At 49.7% G+C, this 24,254-nt stretch overlaps 1 long non-coding RNA gene across 1 annotated transcript in view; it reads left to right on the top strand.

Annotated features, from left to right (window-relative positions):
• The window catches only part of LOC122922361, a 38,769-nt gene extending 16,384 nt beyond the window's left edge, over positions 1-22,385 (top strand). The window contains exons 3-4 of the long non-coding RNA XR_006387128.1: positions 803-999; positions 21,964-22,385. This is a non-coding gene — a long non-coding RNA (uncharacterized LOC122922361). The remainder of the gene's footprint in view (positions 1-802; positions 1,000-21,963) is intronic.
• Positions 22,386-24,254: the final 1,869 nt, after the last annotated feature.

Below are 24,254 nucleotides of genomic sequence, written 5' to 3'. Positions count from 1 at the left end.
TAATAGTGAGGTGGACAGTGGCAGGACACAGCTCACAGCTTCTACTGATGTTGGCTCCAGGGACCCTGCTGAGCCACTGTTAATAGGTTTGGCTGAGCTCGTGGCTCTGTATCGGTGCGATTTGGTGAGGTTGCCGGTGGCTATGGTGTCCTTCACCTGGATTCTGTAAGGCCTGGTGTGTGGCTTTTATCCTTTGGATGTTAATCTTGTCTTTTCTGGGCTAGACTTTATCCGAGCAGCGGATCTAGGTCTGCAGACTGACTACTAATCAGCATCCCCTGGTCTCACTAGGCCTGACCTAAGTATTCACCTAAGTGCTATCCCCCTCTAGTGGTGGGATGTATAAATGACACCCGACCAGCCTATGAACAGGGACACCGCAGGTCTTGTAATACAATATAACATGCCATACCGTAATGCCGTTCCCACGTGTCCTGAGGGGGCGCTGCACAAGGTACGCAAATTCATGTGCATGAGCCCTAACATTGCAATGGTTGTGAAGACGCAGAGCTCTGCTGAGGGTGAACCCCAGACCCAGCACCGCTCCCAGTCAGTTACTAGCTGGGGACCTGCTTCATGGAAAGGGACCCCACGTCCTTCTAACGTGTCATTAAATCGATCGGACCTGAGATTCTGGGAAGGACAAGTTATCGCTTTCTTCTTAAAGTGACAGGTCAGGGAGTAGCAGAAGGTGCAGGGCCCGGGCCCCCGAGTCACTCAGAGGACACATGGGGGTCCTGTTACTGATCAGCGAGGGGAGAGGACTCCACGCAATGTCTCATGATGTCTCTTTATTACACAGGGGTCTCTTACCTGTCACTAGTTGATGACAGACGCTTCAAACTGGTAGTTCAGGTGAAAGACATGGGCGACGATCCGAAGGGTTACGTAGCATCCGGAAGCCTGGACGTTGTCGTTGCAGGAAATACTTGGGTCCATCCAGGTCCGGCGTCCACTCCTGAGAACCAGAAAGGAAGTTGCCCTCATACGACTTCTAAAGTAAGTGAACAGAAAAGTCTCCGTAAAGTGTTTACAAAGTTTAGGCGCCCATACACGTCAAATGACCAGACCGGGGTTGTCAACCGTCCAGAAGTTTCCGGACAGTCCTCAAATACAGGAGAAATAGCTGTGTCCGCGCTGTTTGAGGCAGGCGCTTCTAGATGGTTTTGCTGGGGATCCTCAGTATTTTACAGCTCCCAGTAAATGCTGGTAACGAGTTCTTATCCGTATACCGCGCTCTACACCTGTGTTACCTGCATCATTCGTTATGCTTTACTATTTGTCCGTAAAATATATAAAAAATATTGACTGTTCGTGATTTTGGGATAAGTTGTCCATAAAAAAGAAAAATTCTGGTTGGGATCCCTGGACCATACCATCATGTGTATGGGGGTGTCCCGACTCTCAGCCTCAGTGCATATCAGGGGAAGAGGATTGGGCATGTCGCACGTCTCACCTGAGATTAGCCAGAGGTGGCGGCCAAGTTTGTATTGACCTGGAGCAGTAGATGTCGGCCAAACCCACTGATTCCATCTGGATTGGCCAACCATCTAACGCCTGTGGGGGTTTCCCAAATGATGTTGGTAGATAAAATATGGCAGGGTGGACAGCACACCAAATCAGCGGTGGGTGCGCGTCTCCCGGGAAAGTGGCAAGCGTCCCCCGTGCCAGGTAGGGTAATCCACATGTAAGGAGAAGAAGGAGGATGGAGACAGCACGTCAACACTTCAGCTGAGGAGCCTTTGTCAACTGTGCACCAAGTGGTGTGGGGTTTACAGTATCTCACAAAAGTAAGTGCACCCCTAACAAGTCTGTAAATATTTTCTTCTATCTTTTCCTGGGACAACACTGAAGATCTGACCCTGTGATACAATGTAACGTAGTCAGTGGACGGCTCGTATAACAGTGCAAATTGTGCGTGTCCTCAAAATAACTCAAACCCCAGCCATTAACTGTGCAAACCGCTGGCAACAAAAGTGAGGACACCCCTAAGTGAGCCTGTCAGTGCTCAGCGTCATATCCAGAGGCTGTATGAGTGCTGCCAGCATTGCTGCAGAGGTTACAGGGGTGGGAGGTCAGCCTGTCAGTGCTCAGCGTCATATCCAGAGGCTGTATGAGTGCTGCCAGCATTGCTGCAGAGGTTACAGGGGTGGGAGGTCAGCCTGTCAGTGCTCAGCGTCATATCCAGAGGCTGTATGAGTGCTGCCAGCATTGCTGCAGAGGTTACAGGGGTGGGGATCAGCCTGTCAGTGCTCAGCGTCATATCCAGAGGTTGTATGAGTGCTGCCAGCATTGCTGCAGAGGTTACAGGGGTGGGGGGTCAGCCTGTCAGTGCTCAGTGTCATATCCAGAGGTTGTATGAGTGCTGCCAGCATTGCTGCAGAGGTTACAGGGGTGGGGGTTCAGCCTGTCAGTGCTCAGCGTCATATCCAGAGGTTGTATGAGTGCTGCCAGCATTGCTGCAGAGGTTACAGGAGTGGGGGTTCAGCCTGTCAGTGCTCAGCGTCATATCCAGAGGTTGTATGAGTGCTGCCAGCATTGCTGCAGAGGTTACAGGAGTGGGGGTCAGCCTGTCAGTGCTCAGCGTCATAGCCAGAGGTTGTATGAGTGCTGCCAGCATTGCTGCAGAGGTTACAGGGGTGGGGGGGTCAGCCTGTCAGTGCTCAGCGTCATATCCAGAGGTTGTATGAGTGCTGCCAGCATTGCTGCAGAGGTTACAGGGGTGGGGGGTCAGCCTGTCAGTGCTCAGCTTCATATCCAGAGGTTGTATGAGTGCTGCCAGCATTGCTGCAGAGGTTACAGGGGTGGGAGGGTCAGCCTGTCAGTGCTCAGCGTCATATCCAGAGGCTGTATGAGTGCTGCCAGCATTGCTGCAGAGGTTACAGGGGTGGGAGGTCAGCCTGTCAGTGCTCAGCGTCATATCCAGAGGCTGTATGAGTGCTGCCAGCATTGCTGCAGAGGTTACAGGGGTGGGGGGTCAGCCTGTCAGTGCTCAGCGTCATATCCAGAGGCTGTATGAGTGCTGCCAGCATTGCTGCAGAGGTTACAGGGGTGGAGGGGTCAGCCTGTCAGTGCTCAGCGTCATATCCAGAGGCTGTATGAGTGCTGCCAGCATTGCTGCAGAGGTTACAGGGGTGGGGGGTCAGCCTGTCAGTGCTCAGCGTCATATCCAGAGGTTGTATGAGTGCTGCTAGCATTGCTGCAGAGGTTACAGGGGTGGGGGGTCAGCCTGTCAGTGCTCAGCGTCATATCCAGAGGCTGTATGAGTGCTGCCAGCATTGCTGCAGAGGTTACAGGGGTGGGGGTCAGCCTGTCAGTGCTCAGCGTCATATCCAGAGGCTGTATGAGTGCTGCCAGCATTGCTGCAGAGGTTACAGGGGTGGGGGTTCAGCCTGTCAGTGCTCAGCGTCATATCCAGAGGTTGTATGAGTGCTGCCAGCATTGCTGCAGAGGTTACAGGGGTGGGGGTCAGCCTGTCAGTGCTCAGCAGTCATATCCAGAGGCTGTATGAGTGCTGCCAGCATTGCTGCAGAGGTTACAGGGGTGAGGGGTCAGCCTGTCAGTGCTCAGTGTCATATCCAGAGGCTGTATGAGTGCTGCCAGCATTGCTGCAGAGGTTACAGGGGTGAGGGGTCAGCCTGTCAGTGCTCAGCGTCATATCCAGAGGCTGTATGAGTGCTGCCAGCATTGCTGCAGAGGTTACAGGGGTGGGGGGTCAGCCTGTCAGTGCTCAGCGTCATATCCAGAGGCTGTATGAGTGCTGCCAGCATTGCTGCAGAGGTTACAGGGGTGGGGGGTCAGCCTGTCAGTGCTCAGCGTCATATCCAGAGGTTGTATGAGTGCTGCCAGCATTGCTGCAGAGGTTACAGAGGTGGGGGGTCCGCCTGTCAGTGCCCAGCATCATGTCCAGAGTTGTATGAGTGCTGCCAGCATTGCTGCAGAGGTTACAGGGGTGGGGGTCAGCCTGTCAGTGCTCAGTCATATCCAGAGGTTGTATGAGTGCTGCCAGCATTGCTGCAGAGGTTACAGGGGTGGGGGGTCAGCCTGTCAGTGCTCAGTAATATCCAGAGGTTGTATGAGTGCTGCCAGCATTGCTGCAGAGGTTACAGGGGTGGGGGGTCAGCCTGTCAGTGCTCAGTGTCATATCCAGAGGTTGTATGAGTGCTGCCAGCATTGCTGCAGAGGTTACAGGGGTGGGGGGTCAGCCTGTCAGTGCTCAGCTTCATATCCAGAGGCTGTATGAGTGCTGCCAGCATTGCTGCAGAGGTTACAGGGGTGGGGGGTCAGCCTGTCAGTGCTCAGCGTCATATCCAGAGGCTGTATGAGTGCTGCCAGCATTGCTGCAGAGGTTACAGGGGTGGGGGTCAGCCTGTCAGTGCTCAGCGTCATATCCAGAGGTTGTATGAGTGCTGCCAGCATTGCTGCAGAGGTTACAGGGGTGGGGGTCAGCCTGTCAGTGCCCAGCATCATGTCCAGAGTTGTATGAGTGCTGCCAGCATTGCTGCAGAGGTTACAGGGGTGGGGGGTCAGCCTGTCAGTGCCCAGCATCATGTCCAGAGTTGTATGAGTGCTGCCAGCATTGCTGCAGAGGTTACAGGGGTGGGGGGTCAGCCTGTCAGTGCTCAGCGTCATATCCAGAGGTTGTATGAGTGCTGCCAGCATTGCTTCAGAGGTTACAGGGGTGGGGGGTCAGCCTGTCAGTGCTCAGCGTCATATCCAGAGGCTGTATGAGTGCTGCCAGCATTGCTGCAGAGGTTACAGGGGGGGGGGGTCAGCCTGTCAGTGCTCAGCGTCATATCCAGAGGCTGTATGAGTGCTGCCAGCATTGCTGCAGAGGTTACAGGGGTGGGCGGTCAGCCTGTCAGTGCTCAGCGTCATATCCAGAGGCTGTATGAGTGCTGCCATTATTGCTGCAGAGGTTACAGGGGTGGGGTGTCAGCCTGTCAGTGCTCAGCGTCATATCCAGAGGATGTATGAGTGCTGCCAGCATTGCTGCAGAGGTTACAGGGGTGGGGGGTCAGCCTGTCAGTGCTCAGTGTCATATCCAGAGGCTGTATGAGTGCTGCCAGCATTGCTGCAGAGGTTACAGAGGTGGGGGGTCAGCCTGTCAGTGCTCAGCGTCATATCCAGAGGCTGTATGAGTGCTGCCAGCATTGCTGCAGAGGTTACAGGGGTGGAGGGTCAGCCTGTCAGTGCTCAGCGTCATATCCAGAGGCTGTATGAGTGCTGCCAGCATTGCTGCAGAGGTTACAGGGGTGGGGGGTCAGCCTGTCAGTGCTCAGCGTCATATCCAGAGGTTGTATGAGTGCTGCCAGCATTGCTGCAGAGGTTACAGGGGTGGGGGGGGGTCAGCCTGTCAGTGCTCAGTGTCATATCCAGAGGCTGTATGAGTGCTGCCAGCATTGCTGCAGAGGTTACAGGGGTGGGGGGTCAGCCTGTCAGTGCTCAGCGTCATATCCAGAGGCTGTATGAGTGCTGCCAGCATTGCTGCAGAGGATTACAGGGGTGGGGGGGGGGGGGGGGGTCAGCCTGTCAGTGCTCAGTGTCATATCCAGAGGCTGTATGAGTGCTGCCAGCATTGCTGCAGAGGTTACAGGGGGGGGGGTCAGCCTGTCAGTGCTCAGCGTCATATCCAGAGGTGTATGAGTGCTGCCAGCATTGCTGCAGAGGTTACAGGGGTGGGGGTCAGCCTGTCAGTGCTCAGTGTCATATCCAGAGGTTGTATGAGTGCTGCCAGCATTGCTGCAGAGGTTACAGGGGTGGGGGGTCAGCCTGTCAGTGCTCAGTGTCATATCCAGAGGCTGTATGAGTGCTGCCAGCATTGCTGCAGAGGTTACAGAGGTGGGGGGTCAGCCTGTCAGTGCTCAGCGTCATATCCAGAGGCTGTATGAGTGCTGCCAGCATTGCTGCAGAGGTTACAGGGGTGGAGGGTCAGCCTGTCAGTGCTCAGCGTCATATCCAGAGGCTGTATGAGTGCTGCCAGCATTGCTGCAGAGGTTACAGGGGTGGGGGGTCAGCCTGTCAGTGCTCAGCGTCATATCCAGAGGTGTATGAGTGCTGCCAGCATTGCTGCAGAGGTTTACAGGGGTGGGGGGGGTCAGCCTGTCAGTGCTCAGTGTCATATCCAGAGGCTGTATGAGTGCTGCCAGCATTGCTGCAGAGGTTACAGGGGTGGGGGGTCAGCCTGTCAGTGCTCAGCGTCATATCCAGAGGCTGTATGAGTGCTGCCAGCATTGCTGCAGAGGATACAGGGGTGGGGGGGGGGGGGGGGGGTCAGCCTGTCAGTGCTCAGTGTCATATCCATATCCAGAGGTTGTATGAGTGCTGCCAGCATTGCTGCAGAGGTTACAGGGGTGGGGGTCAGCCTGTCAGTGCTCAGCGTCATATCCAGAGGTTGTATGAGTGCTGCCAGCATTGCTGCAGAGGTTACAGGGGTGGGGGTCAGCCTGTCAGTGCTCAGTGTCATATCCAGAGGTTGTATGAGTGCTGCCAGCATTGCTGCAGAGGTTACAGGGGTGGGGGTCAGCCTGTCAGTGCTCAGCGTCATATCCAGAGGTTGTATGAGAGCTGCCAGCATTGCTGCAGAGGTTACAGGGGTGGGGGGTCAGCCTGTCAGTGCTCAGTGTCATATCCAGAGGTTGTATGAGTGCTGCCAGCATTGCTGCAGAGGTTACAGAGGTGGGGGTCAGCCTGTCAGTGCTCAGCATCATATCCAGAGGCTGTATGAGTGCTGCTAGCATTGCTGCAGAGGTTACAGTGGTGGGGGTCAGCCTGTCAGTGCTCAGTGTCATATCCAGAGGTTGTATGAGAGCTGCCAGCATTGCTGCAGAGGTTACAGGGGTGGGGGGTCAGCCTGTCAGTGCTCAGTGTCATATCCAGAGGTTGTATGAGTGCTGCCAGCATTGCTGCAGAGGTTACAGGGGTGGGGGTCAGCCTGTCAGTGCTCAGCGTCATAGCCAGAGGTTGTATGAGTGCTGCCAGCATTGCTGCAGAGGTTACAGGGGTGGGGGGGTCAGCCTGTCAGTGCTCAGTGTCATATCCAGAGGTGTATGAGAGCTGCCAGCATTGCTGCAGAGGTTACAGGGGTGGGGGGTCAGCCTGTCAGTGCTCAGTGTCATATCCAGAGGTTGTATGAGTGCTGCCAGCATTGCTGCAGAGGTTACAGAGGTGGGGGGTCCGCCTGTCAGTGCCCAGCATCATGTCCAGAGTTGTATGAGTGCTGCCAGCATTGCTGCAGAGGTTACAGGGGTGGGGGTCAGCCTGTCAGTGCTCAGCGTCATAGCCAGAGGTTGTATGAGAGCTGCCAGCATTGCTGCAGAGGTTACAGGGGTGGGGGGTCAGCCTGTCAGTGCTCAGCGTCATATCCAGAGGTTGTATGAGTGCTGCCAGCATTGCTGCAGAGGTTACAGGGGTGGGGGGTCAGCCTGTCAGTGCTCAGCGTCATATCCAGAGGTTGTATGAGAGCTGCCAGCATTGCTGCAGAGGTTACAGGGGTGGGGGGTCAGCCTGTCAGTGCTCAGTGTCATATCCAGAGGTTGTATGAGAGCTGCCAGCATTGCTGCAGAGGTTACAGGGGTGGGGGGTCAGCCTGTCAGTGCTCAATGTCATAGCCAGAGGTTGTATGAGTGCTTGTATACCGTACTATAGTGTCACAATGCAGCCCCATTCACGTTCAATATGTTATGATGTACTGTACTATAGTTTCACAATGCTGCCTCACTCACGTCCAGTATGCTGTGATGTACCGTACTATAGTGTCATAATGCAGCCCCCTTTATGTCCACTATGCTGTGATGTACCGCACTATAGTGTCACAATGCAGCCTCACTCACGTCCAGTATGCTGTGATGCCCTGCACTATAGTGTCACAATGCAGCCCAATTCATGTCCAGTATGCTGTGATGTACCGCACTATAGTGTCACAGTGCAGCCCCATTCATGTCCACTATGCTGTGATGTACCGCACTATAGTGTCACAATGCAGCCTCACTCACGTCCAGTATGCTGTGATGCCCTGCACTATAGTGTCACAATGCAGCCCCATTCATGTCCATTATGATGTGATATACCGTACTATAGTGTCACAATGCAGCCCCATTCATGCCCAGTATGCTGTGATATACCGTACTATAGTGTCACAATTTTTCCCCACTCACATCCAGTATGCTGTGATGTACCGTACTATAGTGTCATAATGCAGCCCCATTTATGTCCACTATGCTGTGATGTACCGCACTATAGTGTCACAATGCAGCCTCACTCACGTCCAGTATGCTGTGATGCCCTGCACTATAGTGTCACAATGCAGCCCAATTCATGTCCAGTATGATGTGATATACCGTACTATAGTGTCACAATGCAGCCCCATTCATGTCCAGTATGCTGTGATGTACCGCACTATAGTGTCACAGTGCAGCCCCATTCATGTCCACTATGCTGTGATGTACCGCACTATAGTGTCACAATGCAGCCTCACTCACGTCCAGTATGCTGTGATGCCCTGCACTATAGTGTCACAATGCAGCCCCATTCATGTCCAGTATGATGTGATATACCGTACTATAGTGTCACAATGCAGCCCCATTCCTGCCCAGTATGCTGTGATATACCGTACTATAGTGTCACAATTTTTCCCCACTCACGCCCAGTATGCTGTGATGTACCGCACTATAGTGTCACAATGCAGCCCCATTCATGTCCAGTATGCTGTGATGTACCGTACTATAGTGTCACAATTTTGCCCCACTCACGCCCAGTATGCTGTGATGTACCGCACTATAGTATCACAATGCAGCCCCATTCATGTCCAGTATGCTGTGATGTACCGCACTATAGTGTCACAGTGCAGCCCCATTCACGTCCAGTATGCTGTGATATACCGTACTATAGTGTCACAATGCAGCCCCATTCACGTCCAGTATGCTGTGATATACCGTACTATAGTGTCACAATGCAGCCCCATTCACGTCCAGTATGCTGTGATATACCGTACTATAGTGTCACAATGCAGACCCACTCATGTCCAGTATGCTGTGATGTACCGCACTATAGTGTCACAATGCAGCCCCACTCACGCCCAGTATGCTGTGATGTACCGCACTATAGTGTCACAATTTTGCCCCACTCACGCCCAGTATGCTGTGATGTACCGTACTATAGTGTCACAATGCAGCCCCACTCACGTCCATTATGCTGTGATGTACCGTACTATAGTGTCACAATGCAGCCCCATTCATGTCCAGTATGCTGTGATGTACCGTACTATAGTGTCACAATGCAGCCCCACTCACGTCCAGTATGCTGTGATGTACCGTACTATAGTGTCACAATGCAGCCCCACTCACGTCCAGTATGCTGTGATGTACCGTACTATAGTGTCACAATGCAGCCCCATTCATGCCCAGTATGCTGTGATGCCCTGCACTATAGTGTCACAATGCAGCCCCACTCACGTCCAGTATGCTGTGATATACCGTACTATAGTGTCACAGTGCAGCCCCATTCATGTCCACTATGCTGTGATGTACCGCACTATAGTGTCACAATTTTGCCCCACTCACGCCCAGTATGCTGTGATGTACCGTACTATAGTGTCACAATGCAGCCCCACTCACGTCCAGTATGCTGTGATGTACCGTACTATAGTGTCACAATGCAGCCCCACTCACGTCCAGTATGCTGTGATGTACCGTACTATAGTGTCACAATGCAGCCCCCATATGCTGTCGATTTGGAGTCAGGGGCCCCAGCTGCCCGGAGGTAACACGTCACATTGGGGCACATACTGTTGCTGGATGAGCCCGCCAGGAGATGCCCCCTAAAGTCTGAGCCGCTGATCTTGGAAGGACAGAAGTGCCACACAACATTCCCAACTCTCCAGTGTCTGCTGCTCCACGTACAGGCGATGTCCGTGGAACTTGGCTGCCCTTCACCGTGGCTTCTGCATGGACTGGAGCGATGCGTCTCCTTGTGGAGATGAAAGCGGCCGGTAGAGTATAATTGAGGAACCTGCTCGTGAGGTTGAGGCACCGAGAGCCTCCCCAGCCATGTTATGAGATTCGCCAATTAAACCCCGCGCTGTTCTAGAAGACTCGCATGTCTGTCTGCAATCACTGACGGCGGCCCGCAGAGTCGCATCCACGTTCCCTCAACCATCTGCTGCGGAAAAACAAAGATCTATTATTAACTGGGGAACCTACATGGTCCTGTCCACACGTCTGCTGGAAATCACGCGCTGCAGCTCTAAGCGCCCTAACCGTATTGATCGCCATATGCACCTTCATCCATCTTTGGCGGGATATCACTCACGCCCCACTACAACTTCTCAACACCGCTCTTGGGAGCCCCTAGGACAGAGGTGGAGCACCCGGACAATTCCCCCCGCAATCCCCCGTGCACATCCCCGCAATCCCCCTGCACATCCCTGCAATTTCCCCCGCAGACACCCCGTAATCCCCCTGCACACCCCCACAATCTGCCCCGCACACCCCCGCACACTCCCGAAATCCCCCCCCCCGCAATCCCCCACTCACCTCTTGCTACCTGAGAGAAATTCTGCAGCAATTTTTTTGACACTAAGCCACGCCCCTAACTCCGCCCAGTGCAGAACTATACTCGCCTAGTCCCACTCACCTGATAAGATCTGTTATAGGGGACACAGTGGTATCAATACACCCTGGTCCTACCACATCCAGGGTGTCGCTGGCATTGACATGATGTCCGCTGGATCCAGAACAAGGTGCACATTGTGCAGCCCTCGCAGTGTTACTGCCCACATTGTGCCCCCTCAGTACTACTGCTCACATTGTGCCCCCTCAGTACTACTGCTCTCATTGTGCCCCCTCAGTACTACTGCCTACATTGTGCCCCCTCTGTACTACTGCCCACATTGTGCCCCCTCAGTACTACTGCTCACATTGTGCCCCCTCAGTACTACTGCTCTCATTGTGCCCCCTCAGTACTACTGCCTACATTGTGCCCCCTCTGTACTACTGCCCACATTGTGCCCCCTCAGTACTACTGCCCACATTGTGCCCCCTCAGTACTACTGCCCACATTGTGCCCCCTCAGTACTACTGCCCACATTGTGCCCCCTCAGTGCTACTGCCCACATTGTGCCCCCTCAGTGCTACTGCCCACATTGTGCCCCTCAGTGCTACTGCCCACATTGTGCCCCCTCAGTGCTACTGCCCACATCGTGCCCCCTCAGTGCTACTGCCCACATTGTGCCCCCTCAGTACTACTGCCCACATTGTGCCCCCTCAGTACTACTGCCCACATTGTGCCCCCTCAGTACTACTGCCCACATTGTGCCCCCTCAGTACTACTGCCCACATTGTGCCCCCTCAGTACTACTGCCCACATTGTGCCCCCTCAGTACTACTGTTCACATTGTGCCCCCTCAGTACTACTGTCCACATTGTGCCCCCTCAGTACTACTGTCCACATTGTGCCCCCTCAGTGCTACTGCCCACATTGTGCCCCCTCAGTGCTACTGCCCACATTGTGCCCCCTCAGTGCTACTGCCCACATTGTGCCCCCTCAGTGCTACTGCCCACATTGTGCCCCCTCAGTGCTACTGCCCACATTGTGCCCCCTCAGTGCTACTGCCCACATTGTGCCCCCTCAGTGCTACTGCCCACATTGTGCCCCCTCAGTGCTACTGCCCACATTGTGCCCCCTCAGTGCTACTGCCCACATTGTGCCCCCTCAGTGCTACTGCCCACATCGTGCCCCCTCGCAGTATTACTGCACACTGTCACCACCAGATCTTTGAGAAGTTCTTCAGTACCTTCTGCGTGATCTTCTTTTGTTTTGCTTTCGTTTTGACTTCTCTCCTCCGTCTCCCAGCTGTCATCTATTAGCAGTGATTGCCTCCCTATATATCTCCTCCCCATACTGCCTCACCTTGCGGTTTATACAACTTCCTGGAGTGTGCTCGTGCTGCAAGCTACAACTGATGCTTCTACAGATAAGTCTGTTCATTTATTTGTGTTTTCCTGTTGCCTTGATCCTAGGTGACCCTGACTCCCTCCGTATTAAGTGTAGGGAGCCGGTGGTCGTGTCCCCGCACAGGGAGTACGATTGCCCTATTAATCTCATCCCAGGCGCCAAACTGCCTAAATCTCGTTTATACAATCTCTCCCAACCTGAGAGGATCGCTATGCGTGCGTATATCTCTGAGAGTCTGAGAAAAGGACACATACGACCCTCGAAGTCACCTGTTGCTGCAGTTTTTTTCTTTGTTAAGAAAAAAGATGGTTCTTTAAGACCTTGTCTGGATTTCAGGGAGCTGAACAGTATCACAATTCGTGACCCTTATCCGCTTCCTCTGATCCCGGACCTGTTTAACCAGATTGTTGGGGCTAAAGTTTTTTCCAAGTTGGATTTAAGGGGGGCATACAACCTGGCCAGGGTCAGAGAAGGGGACGAATGGAAGACGGCCTTCAATACCCCTGAGGGCCATTTTGAGAATCTGGTTATGCCTTTTGGTTTGATGAATGCTCCAGCCGTCTTTCAGCATTTTGTGAACAGCATTTTTTATTATTTAATGGGGAAATTTGTATTAGTGTATCTAGATGACATTTTGATTTTTTCTCCTGATTTCAAAACTCATAAGGAACATTTACGTCAGGTCTTGCTCATTCTGCTGGAGAATAAATTGTACGCTAAACTGGAAAAATGTGTGTTTGCGGTTCCAGAAATCCAATTTCTGGGGTTTCTTCTCTCCGCTTCTGCTTTTCGCATGGACCCCGAGAAGGTCCGCGCTGTGCTTGAGTGGGAGCTTCCTGAGAATCAGAAGGCGCTGATGCGCTTTTTGGGTTTTGACAATTATTACAGGAAGTTTATTTTGAATTATTCCTCTGTTAAACCACTCACTGATATGACTAGAAAGGGGGTAGATTTTTCCTCCTGGTCGGTAGAGGCGCGTAAGGCCTTTTCTAATATCAAGGAGAGTTTTGCTTCCGCTCCCATCTTGGTACAACCTGATATTTCTCTACCCTTCATAGTTGAGGTTCATGCTTCTGAGGTGGGTGTGGGTGCGGTCTTGTCTCAGGGTCCCTCTCCTGCCAAATGGCGACCGTGTGCCTTTTTCTCGAAGAAGCTCTCCTCCGCAGAGAGAAATTACGATGTGGGACATAGGGAGTTGTTGACCATCAAGTTAGCTTTTGAGGAATGGCGCCATTGGCTAGAGGGAGCCAGACACCCTATTACCGTGTTTACCGACCATAAGAATCTGGCCTACTTGGAGTCAGCCAAGCGTCTGAACCCGAGACAGGCCAGATGGTCTTTGTTCTTTTCAAGGTTTAATTTTGTTGTCACGTTCCGCCCTGGGGTTAAGAATGTGAAGGCGGATGCCCTGTCACGTTGTTTTCCGGGAGAGGGGAACTTTGAAGACCCGGGTCCCATTTTGGCTGAAGGGGTGGTTGTGTCGGCTCTTTATCCTGAATTGGAGGCAGAGGTCCAGGCAGCCCAGGCAGAGGCTCTTGATCTTTGTCCTCCTGGGAGGTTGTTTGTGCCTCTCGCTTTACGACACAAGGTTTTAAGGAGCACCACAATACTGTCCTTGCTAGGCACCCGGGGGGTAGAGCCACAGTGGATCTCATTGCTCAGAGATTCTGGTAGTCGGCTCTTCGTAAGTCGGTTGAGGGTTTTGTGGCAGCCTGCAAGACCTGCGCTCGTGCCAAAGTCCCTCATTCACGGCCATCGGGTCCTCTCCTTCCGTTACCTATTCCTTCCTGTCCTTGGACACATCTGTCCATGGATTTCATTACGGACCTGCCTAGTTCCTCGGGGAAGACTGTGATTCTGGTGGTGGTGGACCATTTTAGCAAAATGGCGCATTTTGTTCCTTTTCCTGGCTTGCCCAATGCTAAAACGCTGGCGCAGGCATTTATTGATCACATTTTCAAACTGCATGGTATTCCTTCAGACATAGTCTCTGATAGGGGCACGCAATTTGTTTCCAGATTCTGGAAGGCCTTCGGTTCTCGCTCGGGGGTTCGGTTGTCATTCTCTTCTGCTTTCCACCCGCAGTCGAATGGCCAGACAGAACGCGTCAATCAGAATCTGGAGACATATCTGCGCTGTTTTGTGGCGGAGAATCAGGAGGATTGGTGTTCTTTTCTCTCCCTTGTTGAGTTTGCTTTAAATAACCGTCGTCAGGAGTCTTCTGATAAGTCACCATTTTTTGGTGCTTATGGGTTTCATCCACAGTTTGGGACATTCTCTGGAGAGGGGGCTTCTGGTTTACCTGATGAGGAGAGATTCTCCTCGTCTTTGTCATCTATTTGGCAAAAGATTCAGGATAATCTAAAGAGCATGAGTGAGAGATATAAGCGTGTGGCTGATAAGAGACGTGTGCCTGGTCCGGACCTGAATGTTGGTGATCTGGTATGGTTGTCTACTAAGAATATCAAATTGAAGGTTCCCTCCTGGAAGTTGGGTCCTAAGTTTATTGGGCCTTACAAAATCTTGTCCGTCATCAATCCCCTTGCCTACCGTCTTGATCTTCCTCAGACTTGGAAGATCCATAATGTTTTTCACAAGTCCCTATTAAAACCTTATGTCCAACCCACTGTACCCTCCTCTTTGCCTCCTCCTCCGATTGTGGTTGATGGTAATCTTGAATTTCAGGTCTCTAAGATTGTGGACTCTCGTATTGTCCGCGGTTCTCTTCAGTACCTCGTTCATTGGGAGGGTTATGGTCCTGAGGAGAGGATGTGGGTTCCAGTGGCGGACATTAAGGCCACTCGTCTTCTCAGGGCATTCCATAGGTCCCATCCTGAGAAGGTGAGCTCTGCCTGTCCGGAGTCCACTCGTAGAGGGAGGGGTACTGTCACCACCAGATCTTTGAGAAGTTCTGTTAGATGCTCTTCAGTACCTCCTGCATGATCTGCTTTCGTTTTGACATCTCTCCTCCGTCTCCCAGCTGTGATCTATTAGCAGTGATTGCCTCCCTATATATCTCCTCCCCATACTGCCTCACCTTGCGGTTTATACAACTTCCTGGAGTGTGCTCATGCTGCAAACTGCAACTGATGCTTCTACAGATAAGTCTGTTCATTTATTTGTGTTTTCCTGTTGCCTTGATCCTAGGTGACCCTGACTCCCTCTGTAATAAGTGTAGAGAGCCGGTGGTCGTGTCCCCTCACTATTATAGGGTGTTCAGGTGTCATACAGTCGAGGCGCGAGGGCATGCAATTTTCTATCATAAAGATCTTTGCATGGGCTGAGAAGACAGGGAGAGTTTCAGGGCTTAAATAGGGGTCACCCCTTTTTGTTCCTTAGTTTCGGATCAAGCCAGTCGGATCTTTATTTGTAACTTCTTGTTTTCTGTTACACCATCCGTGACACCCACATTCTGACCCCTCAGTACTACTGCCCACATTGTGCATCCCTCGCAGTATTACTGCCCACATTGTGCATCCCTCGCAGTATTACTGCCCACATTGTGCATCCCTCGCAGTATTACTGCCCACATTGTGCATCCCTCGCAGTATTGCTGCCCACATTGTGCCCCCTCACAGTACTACTGCACTGCCCACATTGTGCTGATGGTTGTGCGGGAGGCAGATCCCCAGGCTTTTACTGCTCCTCTCACAAGCCAGCGATGTGTGGCCTGCTGGGGACATCTCCATGGTCACATGCCCCGGCTGCCCCCCCCCCTCCCCCCTCGTCACGCCTAGCATAAACTCTAAACACAGCCTGGTCTTGATTTAGATTATTTGCTACATTCAGAATTCTGCACGTTTCTAGTTACAGTGCCTTGGAGAAGTATTCATACCCCTTGAACTTTTCCACATTCTTTTCTCGTTGCACCCACAAACTTAAATGTATTTTATTGGGATTTCATGTGATCGACCAACACAAAGTACAAGTCTGTGTGAAGTGAGAAGAAAATTATACTTGGTTTTCAAAATTTGTAATAAATTAAAATCTGAAAAGTGTGGCGAGCATTAGTATTCAGCCCCTTTACTCTGATCACCCTAAATAAAATCCAATGCGACCAATCACCTTCAGAAGTCTCCTAATTAGTACATAGAGTCCACCTGTGTGTAATGTCTTCTCAGTATAACTCCAGCTGTTATGTGAAGGCCTCAGAGGTTTGTTAGAGAACATTAGTGATCAAACAGCATCATGAACACCAAGGAACACACCAAACAGGTCAGGGGTATAGTTGTGGAGAAGTGTAAAGCAGGAATAGGTTATAAAAAAAAAATATCCCAACATCTCACGGTTTAGATGGGATGTTGGGATATTTTTTTTTATAACCTATTCCTGCTTTACACTTCTCCACAACTATACCCCTGACCTGTTTGGTGTGTTCCTTGGTGTTCATGATGCTGCTTGATCACTAATGTTCTCTAACAAACCTCTGTGAGAGGAGCACTGTTCAATCCATCAACTGAAAATAGGAGTATGGAAACTGCAAACCTACCAAGACATGGCCGTCCATCTAAACTGACAGCCCAGGCAAGGAGAGCACTAATTAGAGAAGCAGCCAAGAGGCCCATGGTCACTGTGGAGGAGCTGCAGAGATCCACAGCTCAGGTGGGAGAATCTGTCCTCAGGACAACTATTAGTCGTCTACTCCACAAATCTGAACACACCATCCCCACTGTGAGACACGGCGGTGGCAGCATCATGCTGGGGGGCTTATCTTCAGAAGGGACAGGGAACGTGGTCAGAGGTGATGGGAAGATGGATGGGGCTAAATGCAAGGCAATCCTGGAGGAAGACCCGGTAGAGGCTGCTGAAGACTTGAGACTGGGGCGGAGGTTCACTTTCCAGCAGGACAACAACGCTAAGCATCCAGCCAGAGCTACAAGGAAAGGGTTCAGATTACAGCATCTTCATGTGTTAGAACGGCCCAGCCACCGCCCAGACCTGAATCCTATTGAGAATCTGTGACAAGACCTGAGAATTGCTGCTCACAGACGCTCTCCATCCAACCTGAGAAATAATCAGCCTCTAGATGTGCAGAGCTGGTAGAGACATCCCGCAAAAGACCTGTAGCGAAAGGTGCTCCTATAAAGTACTGACTCAGGGGGCTGAATACAAATGCATGCCGCACGTTAAAAGATTTTTAATTTAAATTTTTTTTGAAAACCATTGATCATTTTCGATTCACCTCACACAGACTGGTACTTTGTGTTGGTCTATGAAATAAAATCCCAAGGAAATACAGTTTGTGGGTGTAACGTGAAAAAATTTAGAAAAATTCAAGGTATGTAAATACTTTTTCAAGACCCTGATGGTGCACTGTGCTTTAGTGATCAGACCTGTAATGTAGAGTACATTGTAGAGTCCAGACAGCACCGATACATTGTAGCAAACGTTCAGGACAGTAATGATGTGCGCTGACCATGGCTGAATCCAGCTGTAACAAACCCTCAGCTATGAGAAGCATTAGGTAAAGAGTCCTGATTACCTTGTGTATAGATGTGGTTTGGTGGTGGGTCCAGGTGTAGCTTTCCCACCGGGCCCCTAAGCTTCCACCTGCAATGTTACTGTTGTTTTTGTGATCTGTATGCAGATGCGCAGCCTCCACGTCTGTCTATATTCCATTCCCCGGATTTAGCGGCAGCTGTACGGCGATAACTGATGTGGTCGACCGGTTTTTGTGATGTATCAGGTAAAGGAGAATTTCATCTCCGATAATAACCTCCGTTAGTGAAGGTTATTGTGACGTGCGGTCGGTAAACTGATAACCCATAAGAAATGGACGCCCCTATTTTACAATGATTGTGTCCTGGTCCAAAAATATCCAAGCATACAGGGAAGAGGGCCCAGAGCCGGGATACAAAGGGCGAGGAAGAGAACGGAAGGGGCAGCTTCATACGTTCCCTCATTACATGAAAGACTAGAGGTATATGAAGACGTGTCTATTATGTATATGCTGTGTGGTGGTGCTCCACCCTGGAAGGAAGGGCTCCGAGAGGTAGAGTTACCCTACTGCTGTGTACACACAGAAAATTGTGAGCTATTAATTAATTGTGATGGGTGTAAAACCCCATCGTGGTATTACCATTCCTACACCCTGCTACTTGCTCTAATGGGCTGAACTTATTCCAGGTCTTTTGTCACTGTGCTTTTGATAATATTGCTCTGAAACTGTTATGTTCATGTAATATGCCTGGTTCACCATTCCATCTTCCCCCTTTTGGGCAGAAGTGGGCCAGTCCCATTTGCTACCAAGGGAGGGGCAGCAGGAAGTGTCTAGTCAGTCTAAGCCAGGGCAGCGTCAGATCTAGCAATGAAGGGAGGCCCCCTCCTGTAGCAGGAGTCCCTCCGGAGGGAAGCAGCTCCTAGAGCACCATGACTTCTTACAGATTAACATACAGAGTATTTTGAGGGGGTCAACAGCCAAAGGCACCCCACTCCAAAGGTACCAGAACAGTCCTAAAGTCCTGCTGCCAGAATAGAGCCGAATTTAGCACAGCAGAGATAAAGCAGAGTACTCAAGTTTGCCTGCCAGTTTATGCCAAAGCGTTTCATCCCATATGCAGCCCCCCATAACAAAGTTTATGTCTACAGAGAAATGTAGGGGGCTAATTTTTGGCAGGATGATCTGGAGTTTTGATAATACAATTCTAGGATGTGTATGACTTTTTGATAACTTTTTATTCAATTTTCTTTTGTAGATAAAGTGATGAAAAAACTTGAACCATTTTTTTTTTCTGTTACGCCATTCACTGTATTGGATAAAAAAATTTTTTATACTTTAATAGCACGGGCGCTTTCACACGCGGCGGTGCCCATGAGGTAATTTTTTTTTAACCCTTTCCTGAATACCCAATGTAAATTTACATTGGCAGCCGGAAGTTTGAAAATGCAGTAGGCGCCATAGGCTGCCGGGTGTCTGCTGTTTTAAACACCATGCACCCAGCACTAATGTCCGTGACCAGTGATGGACTTCACCTTTCAGATGCCATGTTTTAAAAAAATAAAATTCTAATCTCCAAAATGTAAACAATAAAAAAAATACACATCATAGGCATTACCATGTGCGAAAACGTCCATACTATTAAAGTATGAAAATATTTTTCCCATACGGCAAACCGGAAAAAAAAAAAGAGTAAAAATGGCCAATTTGAAAAAACTAGCCCTCACACAGCTCTGTGCACCTAATATGGCGATAAACATTTTTCAAAGTAATTTTGTTTTTGGTATTAAAACACCAAAAAAACTACACAATCGTAATCTATCGTAAAACTATGTAATCGCACTGACCTGGAGAATAAAAGTAACAGGTCAGTTTTACCACATAGGAAATTGTGTAAAAAAAAAAAACTCAAAACTGTGGCGGAATGGTGTTTTTTTTTTTTTTTTTTTTTTTTTTTTTATAATTCCACCCCATTTGAAATTTTTTTTAGTTTCCCACCACACTTTATGCAACCATAAATAGTGCTATTAGAAAGTTAATTTTGTCCCCAAAAAACAAGCCCTCATATAGCTGTGAATTTTTTTTTTTAAAAGTTATGTCTTTGGGAAGGCTAGGAGTAAAAAATGAAAATGTAAAAAAAAAAAGAAAAAATGTAACATTTCCTGGTCATTGAAGGGTTAATTATTTATTTTTGATTTGGGGGAAAGGGGGGTGATTTTGAATTTTTTTACATTTTTTTTTCAATACTTTTTAAAACTTTCTTTTTACTTTTTCTTAGATTCCCAAGTGGACCACAAGTTGTAATCATCAGATTGCAACTTGTACAGAAAGATAGAATTTGCTCTATTATTCTGTAAAGAAATCGCTATATCCTAGTTCAGTGCTGCCACCTGCTGGCCTGAAGTGGGACATACTAATAATGAGCCTGCAGGCCTAGTACATGCTCCGGCTCATTATTAGAACAGGGGGACAGTGCGCCTGAATAGGAAGCATGCACTTCCAGGTTTTGCCCTCTCAGACACCATGATCACATTTGACCACAGCATTTGAGGGGTTAAATGTCCGCAGTCAGCATTACTGTCAATTGCAGACATTAGCTGCGGGTGTCGGCTGTATGAAACTCTGTGCGCTCCAGAGGGGGCTTCGTCTTTAAAGACCGGACATCCGCCATACATGTTGGGAGGGGCTTAATGTGTAACGAAAGGAAGAGTAAAATTATTTTGTTGTAATCAACTTGGTCTCTGTTTCTGTAACTACTGTGAATAATGCGTCATTGTGCGGGCAGAGACATTGACATCAGACAGGGACACAACATCTTCAGTGGGAGATGGCCTTAAAGGTAGTCTGTACTTCCAGCAAGGAGGTGGAGCTCTAGAGAGTTCTAGGGCGAGTTAGCTTAGCAAGCCTGGAGTGATGGAGCATGTCCATCTGCTCCTCTGTGAGGACTACTACTCCAGGGTCCCAGGCCACAGAAGATCTGCAAGCTGCAGCATACTAAGTCAGCAGAGTGATCAGCATTACAGCTATACAGACTTCACTGCAGGTGAAGGGATAACAAGTTAAGACACCCATCATTTCAGGACATGCATGCTTGAAGTGGACACACAAGTGGACAGCTAATATCACTGCCAGCTTCTTGCTGTTAGTGGAGACAAATCGGGAGAGAGAGGACTACTCTAGAGTATTATAGTCTGCCATCTTGCCTTACTAATCACAGGATTGAGACTTTGCATCTTGTAGAGACTATAGCTGTATGTACTGAAACTTGTCCTTTCCACTCAGTAAAGAAAAACATTTGTTCCTCTACATCTGACTGATCCTTTCACGCCACCATTGCACCAAACCCCAGGGAGCAACAGCCTGAGGGAGTGCACTGCGCCACTCCTGTTCTCTGCACCGGCTCCCTGCAACAGCACTAGTTAGGGGCTGAGGAGAGCTTCCATTATCAGGAGTAGTGAGAATATCAACTTGTATTCTGCTCCTGCAAGTGCCCAGGAGGTGGACCTTTACTGTGAAGTGATCTCTGTCCTGAACTGCGTCACAGCCCATCACCTCTGCTCTGCACGAAGGCTGTAGCGTCCAACCAGAAGAGCATTACAGCTGTCACTCAGCGCAGAGGAGCCGGGAACAGGTCTCTGCAGAGAGTGATTCGCAGTGTAGCTCTGCCTCCTCGGCATTTGCAAGAGCAGAATCTGGCAGAATAAAATGTCATATTCTCACCATTTCTGATGAGAACAGTCCCACAAAAGGTATGTTTCTCCTGCTCTCCCCTGTCCCTACATAGTGAGGTCAGCAGTTTAGCATGGTCAGAACTGCTGACAGAGTCCCTTTAATATACTGCTAAGTTCCTGCTGCAATAGCTGGGGCTGGTACCCTGCCCCCCCTAAAACAAGAAAAAATAGCATCTCCCTCTTCCCGTAACATAATGTCTATGGGCCAAGAAATGCTAAATGTTATGTACAATGTAAGAGAAGCTGAAGCCATAGTGGTCTGTGATTCCGGAGAGCATTTCATGATTCATCCGCTCGCCTGGAGCGCCAGGTGCTGGGTACTTGAATCCAGGAACAAGATGTAACAGGGACACATCAGCCAGGCGCGGTAGCTCGCAACGCAGGTCATCTACCACTCATGTTGCTTCATTGATTTCTGCCAGAGAGGACTTCTTGTGTGAAAACCTCCTCCGCCTCATTTCTGTCTGTACTTTCATAATCACCTCATAAATACTTGTCTCGTTAGAGATCGTGACACATCGCAACGCGCCACCACCACCCAATGACTCTTACCAGCAGATTACCTCTCTATATTCAGGAAGGGGCTTTACTGGTCTGTGTGCAGCGTAAATGTATTTCATGAGAAAATCGGATTAAAGGCGGTTTACCTGATGAAAGACATATTTTGTGTGATAAAACCTCAGGATTCTCACTGAACTTTTGGCAACAAACATTTTTTTGCCACTTATTAAGCTGCAAACAGTGAGAACCTCGAGGAGTATATCGTAAAATATGTATTAATCAAGAATACCAGATGTAATACTTCATGGGGCTTATTCTTAGTGTTTCTCTTTTGTGTCGCAGCTTGATAAAGGGCGTCCAGAAACGCAGGATTCCTGAGTGCAGGTCTTCATTCTGGATACAACTGAAAGATCCTTATGACACGTAAAGCAGCCGCTGCTGATAGTACTGATGGATGCTCGTGATGTCAGAGGCGCGAGACGTAGACCTCACGTAGGTCAGGTGCACCCGTGGAGCAGGCTACATGTCTGGTACTGATGCAGGAGTCTCACTGTGTAGTGTCCCACTAGGTAAATGTGGGCACTACACAAGGGTCAATTGGGCCACGTGGTACTTCTACTCTTAAGGGACAGTGGCAGAGTATTTAACAGTCCATTTTAATGTATTTTTATATGCTTTATGTTCATTTCTTCCCTGTGATGTGTGCAGCAGGCCTATTAGGGTGTAGTTAAGCATCCTAGACACTAGAGGGGGATAGGGAGCCCCTAGTATATATATTCAGGCCCAGACAAGGAGGAGTTAGTCTGTAGTCAGGAGTCTGTGGAGACAGAAGTGAAAGGACACCAGCCAGAGAGAAGCTGAGGGCCTCCTCCTGACATGCAGCTAGACAGCCCAGGCTTCTAGTTGCCACCAGGAGGCTAGTGAAGGAGCATAGCCTGCCTGAAGTTCCTGAGCCTATGTTAGCTCAGAAGATTCACCCCAAGAAAAGAGTTTGCCTCCTGTGAGAAACCTGCAGATCCCACAAGCAGAGCAGAGCCAGTGTTCCAGTAAGCTGAAGGGCAGAAGGATTATTAATTTAAAGCAAGGGATATATACCTGAGGAGGATTGCTACCAAGGATTAAAGCTAGCATTAGGGCATACGGGCCTCGGGATACAGACAGGAGTTCTTAGGAACAGTGTACAGTATTTCTGAGGAGAAGGTACAGCCTGATCTGTGTGTGTTGTTGTTACCCTCTGAGTATCTTGCAAAGAACATTATACCTGCCATTGATGTGAAAGCCTGCTTGTGATGTGAACCTGCTATATGGATCTGAACTTACAAAGGACTGTATAAAGTTAACCGTTTCCAGTAAAGAAAGTTTGGTTCACCACAACACTGTGTTCCTCACTTATTACTACTACTAATCGGTGTGCCACCGTTACAGGCACTGGCATCACGAACCTTAAAGGGACCTTGCCTCAGGCACATTAAACACTGCAACATCCAGGGCACCTCACCCAACATCAGGCCTGGTCCCTATACACCGAGAGTGCTCCAGAGGACTTCTGTGCCAACCTCTCTATCACTGCTGTACGCCTGCCCAGGGTCTCCCTACAAGCTGTGAGTAACCCTCGTTTGCCCATTAACCGTGACCTCACATCGCAATACCCTGCAGGGCGGCATACTGCAACCGTCCCTTGTGTCAGAGGTCATGGAGATTGGAGCAGTAGTCACGACACTCGCTGCAACTGATCAGAACGTGGACTTGGAAAATAAACTCACAGACTTTGCTGTAGTGTCTGTGAATGAAGCCCAAACCTTTCACCGTCGTCCTAGAACAGGTAAGTCGGGGGCTCTGCATCTTTCATTACTGGTTTTAATTGTTTTCATTTCTACAGATGCAACACCTATATAAATGCCTACAAAAAGACACTAAGACCAGAGTCTAAATGGCTTAAATCGTCTTTATTACATGATTATCAGAGAGGAGAACGGTTCCCCTGAGGGACGGTGTGGCACTACATTAGTATTCTATAAATATTGTACAGGGCGAGTCTATAATATAAAGTCAACAATAGACACATCCTGTATATCATAAATAGATGCTACCACCTATTAGAGGCAATGCGGCTGTGCGGGATGGTAGGAATATGCTGTGCCTTCTTCCATGGCCGTGACCTCTCTCTTCTGCTACCTGCCTCCCTTATCACCATCCGCATAGGTGTTACTTGGCTCAATGCTTGACATAGAAGACCTGATTGTTACATATGTTAACAGTTACTTTGAGTAACTTTCAGGCTGCAATCTTCATTCCTTCATTTCTTTTTGGATCCCTGACATGTGGTGTACAAAATGCTCCTAGTTTCTTTCATATTTTTTATGTAGGGTATCCCACCCAATACCAGTTACTGGAAGAGGTCTGTGTGTCCAGAATGGTGCTGTATTCACTAGCTCTCATGTATCAGCACAGCTCACTTCCTGGACTGATTTCTCCTTCTATGGCCCATGAAGGATCTCTTCTCACTTGTACTGTCGGTCACTGATGCTGAGGATTGGGTGATCCCCTCCCTCTTCCTGCCGAGTCTGCCTTGGAGGCTTTGCTTTACTTTTACACTTGTACACAGCGAGCGTGCTCTATGCTGCTGCAATCTG

Source organism: Bufo gargarizans, unplaced genomic scaffold (assembly GCF_014858855.1).
Source record: "Bufo gargarizans isolate SCDJY-AF-19 unplaced genomic scaffold, ASM1485885v1 fragScaff_scaffold_281_pilon, whole genome shotgun sequence".
Lineage (NCBI taxonomy): Eukaryota > Metazoa > Chordata > Amphibia > Anura > Bufonidae > Bufo > Bufo gargarizans.
This window is presented reverse-complemented; position numbering and strand designations above follow the sequence as displayed.